This window comes from Rhynchophorus ferrugineus, unplaced genomic scaffold, assembly GCF_030347505.1.
Source record: "Rhynchophorus ferrugineus isolate W39M unplaced genomic scaffold, kcgeb_rfMv2 rfM1, whole genome shotgun sequence".
Classification (NCBI taxonomy): domain Eukaryota; kingdom Metazoa; phylum Arthropoda; class Insecta; order Coleoptera; family Curculionidae; genus Rhynchophorus; species Rhynchophorus ferrugineus.
Window position 1 is genome coordinate 93,024,967 of NW_027472580.1, and position 17,180 is coordinate 93,042,146.

At 32.0% G+C, this 17,180-nt stretch overlaps 1 protein-coding gene and 1 non-coding gene across 2 annotated transcripts in view; one reads left to right on the forward strand and one right to left on the reverse strand.

The window, feature by feature from the left end:
• Positions 1-17,180, reverse strand: part of Su(var)3-3 (lysine-specific histone demethylase Su(var)3-3) — a 543,194-nt gene that overhangs the window by 402,208 nt on the left and 123,806 nt on the right. The window lies entirely within an intron of this gene.
• On the forward strand, positions 10,269-10,371 carry LOC143189415 (U6 spliceosomal RNA). Its single transcript, XR_013003870.1, has one exon. It is a non-coding gene; the product is annotated as a U6 spliceosomal RNA (small nuclear RNA).

Sequence of the window (17,180 nt, forward strand, 5' to 3'; positions counted from 1 at the left end):
TTTTCACAATGCCCAAGAGCGGTTACTCATTTATTACTGTCTCAGGGGTAGTATCTGCTTTCCAAGAACTTACAGCTAGTAATTCTATAAGTCAATTTCAACAACATACATTTTATTTTTTGATGTAATTCGTGATGTAGCATCATTAAGCCATTTCTTCACCAAGTCTATTCCAAAAACTTAACAGCTCACTTCAGGTCGCTTAGTTTTTCGCGAGAACCGATCGAGATAGTGGAACGCAGTCGAGATCTGACTGCGAAACAAGAGTCGACCGTCTCGTCGACAACCTGCTAATTTCGGACAATCGAGCGATGCAGGAAAATGATGGGTTTATGATCCTGCTGACCTGGATGTTACCGTGGTAAACGAGCGCCGAATAAGACGTTAAATTCGACGAAAAGATCGGACAAAATCACGCGTCGTTGATGAACCACGTCGCTCTACGGCTACCACATTTGAGTTACCACATTAATTTTTTAATTTTCTCTAAACTCCAAATGACATTTCGCCACTCGCAAACGAATCTGACATGAGTGTTTCAAGTGGTTAATGTCAGTATCCAGATGTACTTAATACATCTAATTGAAGATTAATGAACATTATACAGAAGTAATATTAACTCAAGGAGCAACTAACAACCCATTCAATTTTTTAATAACTAAACTAAATTTACTTGGAAAATGTTTATGATGATAAGTTTATGAAAAACAGTTATTTCGACAAGGATTTTAAACAGATAATCCAAGTTTGGGATGCCATTTTCCCTGGAAAAAATATGGTGGAGAACGAAAACTCTCATAGAGCATCAGAAACTAGTAATTTAACAATACCAAAACAAATTTCTTCGCTTAATTACGAATTTAATATGAATGAAGGTGTACCCGATGTCCTCAAAATCAAATCGATTTACGCAGTTATCCAAGATATCGTTTTAAAACATGAAATGAACAACAGTAATAAAATAATTATGTAAATTGGAACTGTACTAAGCATGTCCAATGTAAGATATATTAAAAAAAAACTGTGCCAACAAAATATTTTACGATTCTTCTGCTAGATCCCAAGGCAAGTACTGCCAAAAATCAACAAATATAGTTAGAAACTAATAACAAAATGATAAACTAGCTCCAACCAAACAAAATTGTCATACATAACCCCATCGATTTTTATTGGTGATTCTGCGTCAAAAATAAACAGAACAGTGGTATTCATAAAAGTATAACATCTTACACAACGTAATTATCAGTGTGATGATACATGTTAGTTTTTCCTTGTTGGATTTTACACCAGTGCCTATTGACAGTCACATTTATAAACCATCACAAATATAAAGTACATTAATGCCCTGACAAGATTCGAACTAACGCATATCGCGGCAGGAGGACAATCTTATGATCCTAACCACTACTGAGTCCGCCTAGTCCCTTATCAGAATCTCTGGTGTCAATTTTCAATAATACAGCAAGTACCTTAAAACAGATATTAACATCACATTGTTTAATATAAAAAATAAACTACGCAAACAGACATAAGTTTATCTTCGATTTACAAAACCGAACTAAGATCATACATGCCTGTGTTTATTCATTCTGGTTTACCTAGTTCCTCGTTTACCTACGTCCTAAAAATATCACCAAATACCGTTCAAAAAGTATTAATCCAAATAAAAAGAACACAAATTTTAAAAACATAACAAAATCAGAATGGAGCATTGGGTCACACATGGCAAGATGATAATAAGTATAGTGTAAGTACAAATAAAAGTGGATGGAAAAAGGTAAACATTGGAATAATCTATCGATTAGGTTTTGTTGGTCAGAATATTTATTAATAATTCATTGCAGACATGTAGTTCTTCATGCTTGAAACAGATATGGTTTTATTCGTGGTGCAGAATTAGTGTTTTCCTTCAAGTACAAAGGTTACTACCATAGAGAAATGAACCGTAACTTGTTATTGCAGTGGTTTGAAAATCAGCTTTCAAAGAATTTGAAGGAATCAGTTATTTTATTGGACAATGCACCATATCATAGTACACTGGTGGAGAAGATCCCATCAAGTGAATCAACAAAGGTTGCAATTAAAGAATGGCTTAAAGTACATAAAATAATAAGTTTTGAAGAAGCCATGTTAAAGAATCAACTATCTCAAACTGTTACTCGGTAAGTATACATTAAATATTTAATTCTAATTTAATTTTATGTAATTTAGTCATTTAGAAATAAGCCTGAGAAAAGATACATGGTACATCAGATTGTTGAACGTTATGGCCACAGAGTATTATGACTTCCTCCCTATCACTGCATATTTAATTCAATTAAATGAGTTGATATGGGTATTGCAAAGAATTATTACAATGGACATTCAGGTCGAGAACGATATTCAAACCAGAACTGTCTGGATTTATGGAAAGAAGCATTGCCAACAGTAACACCTTCGTTTAACAGTTTAATTATTCACTTGAGTGATTCTAAAAGTGACAGTGATTGAATAAAATTTTATAAATGTTGGCTTATGATCCAATGCTTACAATTACTAAAAAAGTAAGGATGATAAAAGAAGGAAGTAACTAAAGGACAGTATATATTTAATATATTTTAACTGTAGGAAATTATATTATAGATTGTGAAACTTTATGTGCATGTGTATTATTATTCAGAATATACATGCTCGTTTGTTCAAAATGTATGAGGAGTGAAATAATACTAACTGTTTTGGAAATATGGCAAATGCATTAAGGAGAACGTAGTGATTAAATGTAGTTTCTTCAAGTTTTATCAAGAAATTCTAGTTTTACCAAGAAAAATGTATACAGGTAGTAACAGAACAAGCTAAGGAGAAATACAGTAATATTAAAATAACTTTACAAAGAAACATTGCATCGAAGGAAACAAGACGTAAACGTAAAAAGTAAATATACTCTCCAATAAAAATAAAATACGTTACTCAGATATACACTTGTCAATTAGGTGGATTAGGCCTTCGGACGATTAAATGCTATTAAATTAATACTATTAAAATACTCTTAAATGAAAAAAAAGCCTATGCTAGTGCGGAAAAATAAATTATTGTGGCTGTATAATTAATTGTAGTTTGAAGTTCTTCGATAACATATGCAATAGATGTACTATAACATGAAAATTAATCATAATACATAACATGTTTCATTATTCTATTTAGATTAGAATTTTGTTATATGCCAAAGTCAAAATGTACTAAAACTTTGTTGATGCGGCAACATTGCGACATCAATTCAGATCATGTAGGTTCACTGCTGTTTTGAGTAAACTATAGTTATTTTAATACTGTTAATTGCTGTTGTATATCAAATACATTTCTGATCTTATATTGAAAATACTGTAAAAATAAGTTTTAGTAACCTATTTTAAAATTATTCCTTTTACTCTGTTATGGGAGAAATATAATTAACCTATTAAATTATAGTCGAACTTCCATCACAGTGTCTCAATCTCAGTAATATCACTAGTTATAACATAATAATTGTAACAGAAGTAGTAAACAATGGCTCAGTAATCTACGAGGGAGTGAATCAATATAGAACATTATTTAAACATGATCCTTTGAGCCGGGTGCAGGGGTCTTTTAATTTTAATGTGGAATAATAAAAATAAACTTCGTATATAGAAATAAGTTATTTTTTCTACATTACGAAATCAAAACTATCTTCCTGCCTATAAAATTATTTACAAAAGGATCAAGTTGAGCCAACAATAAGAGAGAAAACTTGATCTCCGCGATCACAAAGACGACGGAAACGTTTTAACATAAACATAATCTAAAAATACGAAGAAACCGGTAATGTTATCCGTGAAAAATATATAGCGTGATTCTAACGGATAAACCTACACTTCCTGCAGTCGATTTGCGGCGGAGTCTCGGGCCTCGTGGTTTGCCGATTTCCTGGGGTCCGTGTCACCATCCGATCATAAAGAGCGATACCGGCGCAATACACGATGTACCCGCTTGTTGTCGTATCCAATACAAGTTGGTCTTCCGAGAAAGTTATGGCTGGTCCGACCGCTTTTCCACATCTGGTTTAAAATGTTGTAACAGTCGGGAGTAAATAACATACTCCTCAGATTGCGTATAAAATTCGCTGAAAGGACTTCGAAACTACATTGTTTAAATTGCCCGGTTTTGGTCAGCGAGCTCTACGATTTGGAGTTGGTAACGAAGCTATCAAAAAAATAGAAGTATGAATTAATACTGCCGTTTCTTTCGTAATTTGAAGACATTATTGGAAAACATTGTTTCAATTTTTTTCGCTATTATCGTTTCCCAAAACCAAATAGCAGCATAATCCCAGATTTTTCAAAAATTTCGAATATAAATTTCACGCAACTCACTTTCCAATATTTTCATAAAACATCTCAGCTGGATTATCTAATACTAACAAGCAATAATCAGACTGAGCAACGTCTGCTTAATTATCTAAATACAACTCTTGTGGTCCTTTTTACTTTCAATATCTAGCAAAGGCCTATTAACTGCCCTTATTGTGATCTCTCATGATGATTTCGTTCGATTTGTACTTCCAAATCCTCCTTTTAGATTAGTTTTCAACTAAAATATAATTTAGACTATTATAACAAGTATTAAATTCATAGAGTATATATAAAGGTTTCACTTAAATAGGCGAAATCAAAGAAATGTTTTGGGTGGTCCAACCAGTGCTGGCTCTGAGACCCCTTTATACAAAATATCCACTGCTTACAAAAGCATTTGATTGGCCAATTTCTATAACCCGATTGTTTGTTTCTATGGATTGTTTAGGACGCCATTTGTGTGTGCCTGATATTGAGTACGATCGGCATTTTTAATTATAATCACTATTATTTGATTATAACATATCTTCATTCCCAAAAGTATTGTGTATCCAGTATATGTGCGGAAATAAAAAAACCAAGCATCGTTTTCCTAGGAAAAAAGAATCCAAGTTAGCTAGATAAAGGATATGTATGTCATTTTGAATTGCCTTTATCTGGTACGTATACAATCATTTATATAGAGTATTTGTATTCATATATACTGTTAAAACCAAAATGTATCCAAATTGGGTGGTGGCAAAATTATATTGAAGGTAAATGTGATTATACTACATGAAAAGTTTTAGTTACCCTTTAAAAAGTTGCTTCAAAAATGCCATCAATTAAAAATTTTATTATATTTAAGGGGTTCATTTACTTGAAACAAATGTATACTGGTTAAGATACTTGTAATTAATATTTTGGCTTAAAGCTCTTTAACCGACATAACCTTTTCAGCAAAGATGTTAAAAAAATACATAAGTACAAAACAAAACAATACAATTTGTAGTACAAGATGAGCTTGATTTTATGGAAAAGAAGTTATCATGCTTGTTTTATTATATGGTTAATAGATCCTTAAACTGTCTATTTAACTCCTCGATTTTACCATAATAAGAGTTCAGTAGTAATTTTTATATATATCATACTTTTTAATTTTTTGTTGCTGTTCTTCAAAGTGTTACTTTTTGGTATGTTTTCTCCATTCTGACGTCCTTCCACCATTTTCACAATAATATTATACCTATTTTTGTGTTGAATAAGTAAGTAAAATATAAACAGACACAGACTTTCAGCTGTGCTACTCTTCAGAATGAGGGAACAAAAAGATAGGAAATTTAATACATCTTATTTAAATTGATAGCACTAAAGACATATGAAAAGGGAAAAAGCCCTATAGACAATTTTTATTATATTTGCCAGTAGATATTTTATGTACTCAATTAGATTACAGCCTTCCTTATACATTTAATTATTTCGGCAATTAATTACTTTTTATTTATATATTTATATTTCATTATTTGTTATTTATGTTCATTATATACTTATATTATAGCTTTATGATATTTTATAATATTTATATTTATATAGAATTTTATTTCAATAAATTATTTTGAAAAATTACATTTGGGTTTTATTTCAAATTCTACTGTCAGTAGAATGTGACGTCAGAGGATGGTTACGTGATGCGTATGAAGTACAGGTGCCTGTCATGGTAATTTAAACTAACCATTGAAATTCAGCGAAATGACGTTCTCAGCAATCTCTTCAATTAAGAAATAATAAAATACAGTCCTTATGCAAGAGATCAGAATTATGCACATGGTTTGACAGGGTAACTCTTAATTATTTTCATCATGGTAATGTATTTCTTCTACAGATCACAGGTTCTTTTCGACATTTTCATTAAAATTGCAAATCTCAACCCCTCTCTAATATTCCCAACTCAGCCTAGAAAAAAGATATTAGTTTGTCATTCAATTATAAAGCTTGGTTTGGTTTGGTTTGGTTTGGTGCGGTTTTGATATTAAGCCCACTGGTAATCCAACGCTACTAAAAGTTCTTAGTTTAACTACCAAAGTTTATGGCTATATAAGCACCATGGCTTCCAAATCAAGTGGATCTACGAAGTTTTCTTAGATGTTCGAAGATTTCACTTTAAAACAAGAAAGAAGAACACTAAAGCACAGCACCCAAAACTGCAAAACAAAATCAGAAGATTGAAGCAAACCGAACCATACGACTTGTACTTGGGTGGCGACTTGTTGACTACCACTTGTACACTGTGTGTTATTCTTACCTACACCTTAAGCAGTTTAATTTTTTTAACGTTGATGTTCCGCTCTCGTATGGTTTGTGAACTGATTCAAGTACAACAGAACACTAGTAATACATTAATTTGTAAATTAAGCTTATATTAAGTATATCTCATGTAACCTGTAACAAAAAATATCACTATCATCATTCCGTAGTCGTCTTACTAGCCTGATTTAGCTGCATCGATATTTTGACTATTCCCTAAACTCAAACCCCCTCGAAAACTTAGTTTTAACTTAATCAAGAATATAAATAAACTTTGTTTATGACATATTTCAAAACATATTAGTAATTTTGTGGTCACAGTAGCAAAAAGATAAATGTTGGCACAGATAAGTGCAAGGATAATGACGGTGTTGCTATGATTAAAAGCAAACAAAGTTAAAATGTTACAGGTATCCGACGTATCGACGTATCGGTTTTCTTTCGCGCTAGTCCGCGGCAAAAGCAACGTTTCGCATAACGGCACCGGTCGAAGGAATTTCTATATTATTAGGAAACAGCACCATTGTGCACCATTTCGAAGCTAATAAGTACCTGCACGCCCATGTACCGTTACGCTGCCCATATTTAAGCCCATTACCCGTTTTGACAGCTCGTGTTCAGGCCCGTACCATTAGATAATCACTGCGCAGCGATACGAAATCATTTCCTTTTGCTTGCATTTCTCGAAACTGTGTCGTACACTCGATGTCAGACGTTCTGCACCAACACACGCATGCCAATCAACAAAAATATTGGGCAACGATGAACCAAAGGCCTCAAATTTAAAGTTATACCACACCATCACGAAATTTTCATACAGTTGGCAAAAAAATATGAAATATCGAAGGCTACTAAGCCTATCGAAGGTATTTAAAAATACAAAGGCGTCCTGTTCGTGTGTACAAAATTATCCTGTATATGTTCCTGAAGTTGTTTTACAAGCGCTTTGTTCATGAGGTATGTCAATGATTTTATAATCGGAGATGCGTGTATAATTAATTTATAGGGAAAAATATTCGAATAAAACAGATGTTTCGAATACAAGCATAACTACTGTTAGAAAATGCACCTAGTCATCCTCCAAAACAGCAACTGAAGGGAGAAAATTCATCAATTTTTTGTCATGTATCTACCACCAAATATAACTCCATTATACCAACCAATCAATCAGAACATAATAAGACTTACCAAGTTAGACTAGTGAAAGAACTTTCATATATTCTATCAAAGAATCCTGAAAACATATCTGAGGCTTTGAACAGGTAACACTACAAGAAGCTGTTTTATACTTGCATATGACCAGGACTGTTCTTAGTTAAAAAATTGTTCCAGAATGTTGGCGACGATGTTCCCTCAAGTGCAATTAGTGGAAAATTGCCATCGACTGCATATCTTGCTTGTCAGTGTATCCCTGGATATTGTTTGTTCTCAAGCTGGTACTCATTTATGGAACGAAGATATGCAAACTAATGATAATAGAAATAAAGATATGGACAGTGTGGACATCCCCATAGAAGTTAGAAATGCAGTAACTGACGCGCAAGCTATATACGCATTTTTAATCTAGCCTTATAATTGGGTTGATATTTTGTTTGTACTATGATTTTAAATAACAATATATTGTACATTAACATAGCAGCTTCTTTGAACTGTTTTTCAAAATTATTTATCAACATAATAAGGTAAAAAGAACAACACTTTGTTTGATAAATAGAAAAATAATTTTGACTGCATTTGTGTTATCTTTGCGATTACTAGGTCTTTTTTTTTATTTTTATTTACCTTTTCGATTTTCTCTCTCTCGAAGTTTCTGGATGTTTTGGTCAAGCATTTTGAGTATTAAAACTTCTTTCATTCACGTTTCAACGAAGAATAATCTTAACATATTCCTTATAACCACAAATATAATTATTATTGTATTAAAAAAGACTACGATAGTTAAATACTTGATACAAATTTATTGAGAAAAGACTCCAATCCTCCTTACAATCAAATCAAATATATAAAATATAAAAATAATTTAACATCATTCAAAATAAAAATTTCTGCTATTGAAAATAATATAACCCGATAATTGTCTACTTCTTTTTCTTTCCCAAAGAATGTTCGAAAAGGAATATGTATACCTCAGTCTCACTTATTGCATGGCTGAAACATATTAGTAGTACATGTTGGAACGAAAGAGAAATAAACTAATTACTTTGATACTATATTACTATGTTACAACGTTACTTACCGAATATTAAAATTAAAATATATTAGGTATCATTATGCTATTCGTTTTTTCACACTGTCACTTAACAATTTAAAATTAATTGATTTGTACAGCACAGATAATCAGAAAGTTGTTTGCCCTTTAATCTCTCAAAATTAACAGTGAAAAAATTACTGAAACATAATATAATTATCAGTCGCATTTTTTTTTAATATCAACCAGTTCGATTGTTTTACGACCATCGACTGTTTCGACTATTTTCAACCTATAGTTCCCAACGCTACTTTTAATAAAACTTTTATTACTAAAATCACAGAAAACGCGTTCGTTAATGTTTATTTTGAAAACCTTACACAATTCATTCAATTAGCCGGAATCTCCTCTCCTCGGAACTCACTTATCAAGAACATAAACATATTTTCGAGAATAGAAGACAGGATGACATTGGACTGGCAATCATTCCAATTGCACGAGGCACTCCTTGGCGTATTAAAGTACATAGTTTGCTAGAATTTGGACAAAGGTTCTTCAATTCAGGAGTACGGTCTAGTAAGTAAGTAATTTTTTGTCATATACATCAAAGTAAACATTAAAATAACAGGGATCATTACAGTAATAATTAAAAATAAAACAAATTCTTTATAAAAAAAAACCCAATATATCTTCTTAGAAGCAACTTACAGTCACAGCGATATTCCGCATGATGAAGACTGTAATAATCGAGTCCGAAACGTCAACCTGTATAATTATCTAGTAAATAATTCAGCAGTCACAACACCAGCACACCCTAAATCGATTCAGCATCGCGTAGAATAGGAAAAGAAACGCAAACGGTACCACAAGGACCTTTTTTTCTGTGTCGTGGTGGAGCGTGAAATATATGGACAGGTCAATGGTGCTTGGCTCCTCAATGGCTCGCGTTAGAACCGGGAACGGGGCCCGACCGGTCGTGAATGGATGTTGTGGTTGCACGGTGAAAGCTTTGACACTATTATTTTGTCATTTTCCCCCCTTTCTCGACCGTAAAGTTTCAATTTAGAAGTTGACGGAGCTCGGTGTGGTTTTCACGCCATTTTAACAGCGTTGACTTCGGTTTACGAAGTTTTAGAAGCTACATTATAAATATGGGTATTAAGTGTATCAGGTAGTTCGAAACGTTCACGGAATATCACTTTTCATTTTTCGAGAACATCATTTTTTAAATTTTCATATTTTGCGACACATTTTAGAGCTTAGAAATTAGTAGAGGCCGCAACAACAAAAGAAATAGAGTAATCTTTACCAATTCCACTCAAATTTTTGCTGTTATAGGTGCGGTATGGCTGCTTCTCTTATTTAAAAAAAATACAGACATGAATGTGTTTACACTTTGATATTATTTTCAAGTTATTGGCCATAATATAAATTTAAACATTCTTTCATCCTCGATTCAGCGTTACATATACTAAAATTGGACCAGTACAAAGAAGTTTAACATGGCTCCTGCGCAAGGATAACACGCAAAATCGTGAAGCATTCCACATTTTTATGAAAGGCCTTTATAGACAATTGGATCACCTGAACTGCAGTCTTCTTTTGAAAAATAAACTATGAGAGGTTAAGGTTTTTTCCCAGCATCCCATCATTGATAATATAGTAGGTTCAGCACTTACGGAAAGTACAAAACCCCATATGTATAGCTATAAACGCAGCTGAGTGACAAACACATCTTTTTAGACGGTCGGTAGCATGAAAAGGTGAGACAGCAACTCAAGATTCCAAAATCATCAATCAATTAACCCAATTGAAGGAACTGGAGCTGCTGATTGACTATTTGAGGGACTGGTTATTTCATTAATGCACTTTTTCGCTCTAAATTATTTATTGCTTTAAATGTGCTGTCTGTATTTGTTACCTCACACTTGTTTTATATTTATACCATATTTATACAATATTATTTTATTTTTACAATTAATGACCCACTGTATAATATTCTGTATTTAAATTACGTCTGTATAAACGGTTTTATGTTAATACCACACTGTAACCGACCCTAAATATCCCAAGACACTGATGGGCTGTAAATAAATAAATAAATAAAATCTGTAGCAGTACCCTACTCGGCAGTCCTTTTCGCATATTGCACTTACCGAAACTACGTCATATTGCTCAGTGTTTTCATATTATTTAACTAAAATACTTAAATAAACTATTATTTCATATCAGTCTACAAAGTTATTGCTACTAAATTATAATAAATAATCTTGGTTAAGTAATAAATAATTACATAAAGTGATAGAGCAATAACGTAAATATAAAATTAACAAAAAATACCACCTAACTACTACTCTCATATATGTGCTAAAACAATACTTGGAACCCTTTTGAGGGTAAGGCTGTAAAAAAGGAACAAGTAATAGACAACAAGATCTACAAATAAACTAGAGGCTGAAAAATACAGCCAAATATCTCCATAATAATTTCCGAGTTGCGGCGAAATGACAAAAACCTAATTATATCACATGACGGATACCCGATTCCTCAAGCAGATTCGAGGGTGGGTTAAATCTAAGTAAGAGATATCATGTTAGACAAAAATTAGAGCACATTAGATTCAAAGTCAAGCAACTGTACGGGTAAGAGACTAGTTTCAGTTAGATCAGTCAGTCATAAAGCCAATTTGGATCTATAGGGTGTAAATATGGAGTTGCACTAAGGCATCAAACCAACTAGTAATCCAACGCAGCCAGTAGAATTAATTCTACGATTAATTACCAATGCTTATTGCTACGTAACTAACCAAGAATTGCAGGAAGACCTCGAAATCAAATGGATATACGAAGTGGTCCAAGATTTGACTTTAAAATGTGAAATAAAGTTGGCAAATCACAGGAACGTGGAAGCATTTCATCTACTGGACAACACGCAGGAAATCAGAAAGTTGAAGCGAACCAAACCACATGAACGTCTATAGCGTATAAGGGTATTCTTAACTTTGCCATAAGTACTAAGTATATCTAATTTAAGATGTAATTAATAAAAAAAAAATACTAGAAGCGCTGATAAAACCAGAATAATTCAATAAACTCCATGTCATTGTACCATCAATTTACTGACAGTGAATAATATCGGATTTGTTGTCCTTGACGAAAGAATGGTTTTGAATGCTGTTATTTCAATAGTTTACGAAATAACAGAGTATTGGCAAAATGATGATGAACACAATATGCGAAATAATATTCGTAGAATGTCTGAACGGTTTCCTACAGGATTTTGTCCCATTCCTGTACCAAGACATCCGCCAATAGCATCAATGATGTTGGAAATATAAGTATACTCCTCACTCCTTGCTCTAAAACTCCCCATAACACCTGCTCTGTTCCTCACTGTAGTATCCCATATTCTCAGAAAATCTATAAATGGGAGGGTAGAGAAAATGTGAAGAAAACTCATATAATTTGAGTTCAAATAATGATCATCAAACAATATTTCAAAGGATTCAATGCAAAAATATATAAATGTGCCTACAAAAATATAACATACTTGACTTTTTGAATAACAATCTCAATTTTTTAAAAATAAGGCCAGACCGGAAACTTTTCACCCAATATGTTAATTTAACACAATTAATACATAACCGTAGAACAACAATGAATTCACCCGACGAAGGCAGAATATTTTCTAATTAGTAGTTCTTAGTCATTAATTTCCAACTAGCTGAAGAACTGAAGACCTTAATGAAAAAGATTATCTCAACGATCGTTTAGTACAATGAAAAAAACTATGTTAAATTGTACTTTTCTCTTGGTAATGATGTGAAAATTCATGTTGAACAAAAATTAAGCGCTTCGTTATTATCTATCATGTATTGTGTTTAGTACACATATATATGTACTTCTCGAAGGAGTTACTGAAAATAAATTGATACCTAATTTTTGTTGCCAGTGGTCTACAAAAAACACGGAACATGTTACTCTTAAAAATAAAAATTGAATATTACTCGAAAACGGTTTTCGTTAATTTAAATTAATTTATTAATTAATGAATTTATTAATTTATTAATTTTTATAATATTAAACATTTAAAATTACTCTGCTATTTTTAATTGTAAAACATATAGGCCATGGATCATTTCATTAATATTAATCGATGCTGAGATTGATTACCAAACTGCATTATCTCTTATAGCTTCCGAGATATGGATATATCTATATTAATATAATATCGGAAAGTGTTGCAGATTTAGAAATAGTCAAAATCATAAAAATTTGGATTCAGTAAAACCATTCAATTAAACTAAACTCAGTCAGTAAAATATATGTGGAAGTCAAATTCATTTTATCATCAATCTTGATAAAATTGTACATTTCTAGGACAAATTATTGCGACAAAAATAATTGTTAAACGACCACCAAAATAGCATATATATTATTTTCCAAACGTTACCTTATATCTTATATTTCAGACGTTACACTACTTTTGTCTAAACCAGCACCAAAGAAAGCATGATATCAATGTCCATTGATATTAGTAAAATACTTAATCGGGTCTAAGTAATTCCATTAACAGTTCGGATAAGACACTCTATTATTATTATTTATGATTATCGAACATAACAGGTCAACTGAAAAGTCACCGACCTACCATAGCAAAACACATTTTTTTTAGGCAAAATTAGTTTTTTTTATTCAACATCTTCAAGGGTGACAAACTGATTATAGCGACCCTCCAATTTTTCGATACCATTTTTGCAGTACGATTTACCCTTTGCTTCAAAATAGACCTCAGTTTCAGGTAATCACCTCTTCATTCGACGAAAATTTCTTCCCAACGAGCATCTTCAACGCAATTAGTGACACAACAGTCATTATATAGAATATAATTCAAGTAAATCAACCTTTATCAGCTAACTATTAACTACTAATTCATCATAATTTAAACGCAGCCATAGAAGACGCTGAACATTTTGTTTACCAATTTACCAATTTTTATTTAGTTTAATAATGGACACTGGTGAATTATAATTTTAAATCATTTAATATCAGTTCCTTGGCGGTTATTTCATATTCACATTCACATTCACGCACCTAGGAAGCAATAAGCTAGGCTTTTATAGTCTATTCAAAGTTATTTTGTACATACGTCATTTAAATTTGTGACATCGCAATGTTGCCGCATCAACGCTGAGTTTTAGCTCAGTTTGGCTTAGGCATAATTGAACAAAAATGTTATCAAATATAATTTATTTCAACATTATAGTACATCAAAAAACTACAGTTAATTATAGAGCCACAATAGTTTATAGTTTAGAGTTATAACCTCTTATCACAATTTCTTTCAAGAATTTTGCATACGTCTGACAACCAAACGACTTTGACAGGCTCGTTGGTTTACGTATTCGAACTAATCAGACAGCATTGTGTCTCTTTTTCGGTAAAATAAAATGAGAAGAAAATATTGTCTGATTCTAAAACGAATTTACAAAATGCGGCAGGTAATACATTAAACATATTGATGCCGTATGTACAAAAGGACTATAATCAGTTTTTCATTAAGTTTTGATGGAATGGTAGTGAAGAAGTGAAGTTTTTCTCTATTGTTAAGTACTGCAAAATTTAAAAAACCATATTGAAAAATTTTAGTTGTATTTATAGCTTCTACCGAATATCTCCTCATTAATTATAAATAAAATCTGACAATGTAATCCAGTAAGTTGCCTTCTAACTCCTATCATATAAACGCGTCAACAGCAAATAAATCTGGCGGATTTACGTCCTTTTAGAAACCACGCCGGTGTAAATGCGATATACTTTTATAATTCACTCCGTTGACGTTAATACCGCACAACCATCTGTCTAAAAAGCCACGTCCACTCACCATGCGTTTTAATCAGAATTATCAAACGGATCGGCTCTTTTCACCTGTTATGTTTCAAAATAATCTCGTCAAAAGAGTTATAATGCATTTTTGCCGGTGGGTTACCCGATACACTCGACGTACATATTTGAAACTTAAAACTTCGTCATATAATAGTAAATTAGACGCATCATTAATCGGTAGTATGTGCGGGATGATTTAAGGTTTTCGGTGAGAAAACCCTATGGAATTTGAGATGGAGAAAATAAAAACCGAAATTTTAATATCGGCAATAATTATGAAGTGTCCATGGATGGTATTTGAACGTAGGTTTAACACTACAGGAATAATTATTTATCTTAAATTAAAAATTATATATTTTTAATATATACTACTCAAAGATACTCCCAACTTAACATCAGGTTAAAGAGATTGTTGTATCAGTCAATTTTTCAATATTTTGAATATATGAGATGCAAATATCGGATTGCATTAAGACATCAAACCGACTAGTAAAGCAGGGCTGCCAAAACAAAGCAATACACCTATAATATAAATATGCCTCTTTCATAAAACCAAAATATCATAATTAAAGTAAATTGTGTGCAATATAAGTTATTTATGGCTGTTTATATATGAAAGGCATTCAAATACAAGCTTGATCAGCCATGAAGAACATGCAGGTTTTTTTAGAATTCCAAAGGAATTGATTGCAAATGAAGGTAGATCAACAGGCTCAGATTATTGTTGTAACTTTTTGGATTAATTAGAGGCAAAGTATGAAAAAAGAACCTGTTCATAGAAAAGTTTTCATCGCCTGGTCATACAGTTCAATAATTATCATTAAAATCATTAATAGAATAATAGTACGAGCTATTTAAACAACCAGGTTATTCGCCAGATATGGTTTGATGACGATATCTCTCTGACTTCTGACTCTTCATATGGCTCAAAAATTTATTGTGCGTTTTTGTTTTCGTGTAAAAATGTGTTTGAATCAACTTTCAAACAACTCCTTCGTTAGCTGAAAATATATATGGTACATATATGAATAACAATATAAATAAAAATAAATATTTTGAATTCTAAACTTGTTTAATTTTACTCTTATTCATAGATTATTTAGTTGCTTATAAATATAACGACAAATGTATGTATACAATTTATATAAACAAATGTATCCCGTTAAATCCAGATAAAATAACTATATGAATATAAATTACCTGATGTAAAACAGTTGACGCTAAAATGAGGAATGCTTTATGGCACTTACCTGAAAAGTAAAAAAGAGAATTTTAGTATGCGCGAAATTACAGCAATGCGTGTTACAGACGACTAAACAATATCAATGCTCAAGATATTGCTGATATATATATACATCAAATCAGTCTATAGATGTTGTAAAACAAACACTTTTATAAATAAACACAGTTATTTTATGGTATGTGGTGATATTGTTTCCATTCTGCACAGATCACAACACTTTTCTATAAAATTACCATCTAAAATCAATCTAAAAAGTGTATTTTATCTAACGAATTAATATTGGTTAATTTAAAGAATATCCCCAGAATGAAACATGTTATTAAAAAAATTAATCTGGCATAGAGGATTCAAATAAAAGAGGAATTATGAGGAACTATGTTGAAATTGTTAACCTGTACTAAACAACTCACCGGTCATAAAAGTGAATGGTGCTATAGTACCATATGTATATAGTGTTCAATATTTAGACCTGACACTAGTTGTCATACTAAAATAGAAGGACTACGTCAAAAAGAAATTATGTTAACTCAAAATAAAATATAAACAGCCAGTAGGATACTACAATCAGGTGTCCAACCCAATATGGCTATATGGCATAGAGCTGTAGGGCTGTATCCGGACTTAAACAAAATTCAAGTATTCCGGAAGAACTTATTGAGTAACGTAGTGGATACATTTTGGTATGTATGCAATGAAAATTTTCGTAATGAACTGGAAATTCCTACAGTAAATGAAGAAATTAAAATATTCGCTGGGAAATACGAAGCCACGCTACCCCTCCATGAAAACTCGGAGGCGCTTCAGCTACTGCATGGACAAGACTCTGCTCACAGACTAAACCTTTGGAACTTGTGGGATAGTGCGTGAGTGAAGGAATGCAAGGTGTGAGAACGGAACCACAGATTGTCGCTGGATAGACTATAGTGTGTGAATTGTATTAACAATTGTTAGCAAATTAATGATTGATCTAGGAGAACAGTTATAATAATAAATAAATTTTAAAAAATTAACAATTATTATTGAATCATTAGCTTTATATTTTCTGTTATTCCATGTCCCAATTATTTTAGTAGAGCTCTTTCTATAGTCATAATATTTTAAATTTTAAAGATAACTTATAGTAGCTCACATACCTCCATTATGACATATACCACTTAGAAGTCGTAATTCAGATAGCCACGACAATAACAGATAAAGGCCTAGTTCAAATGAACTGATGATCGAGCTAGGAAATT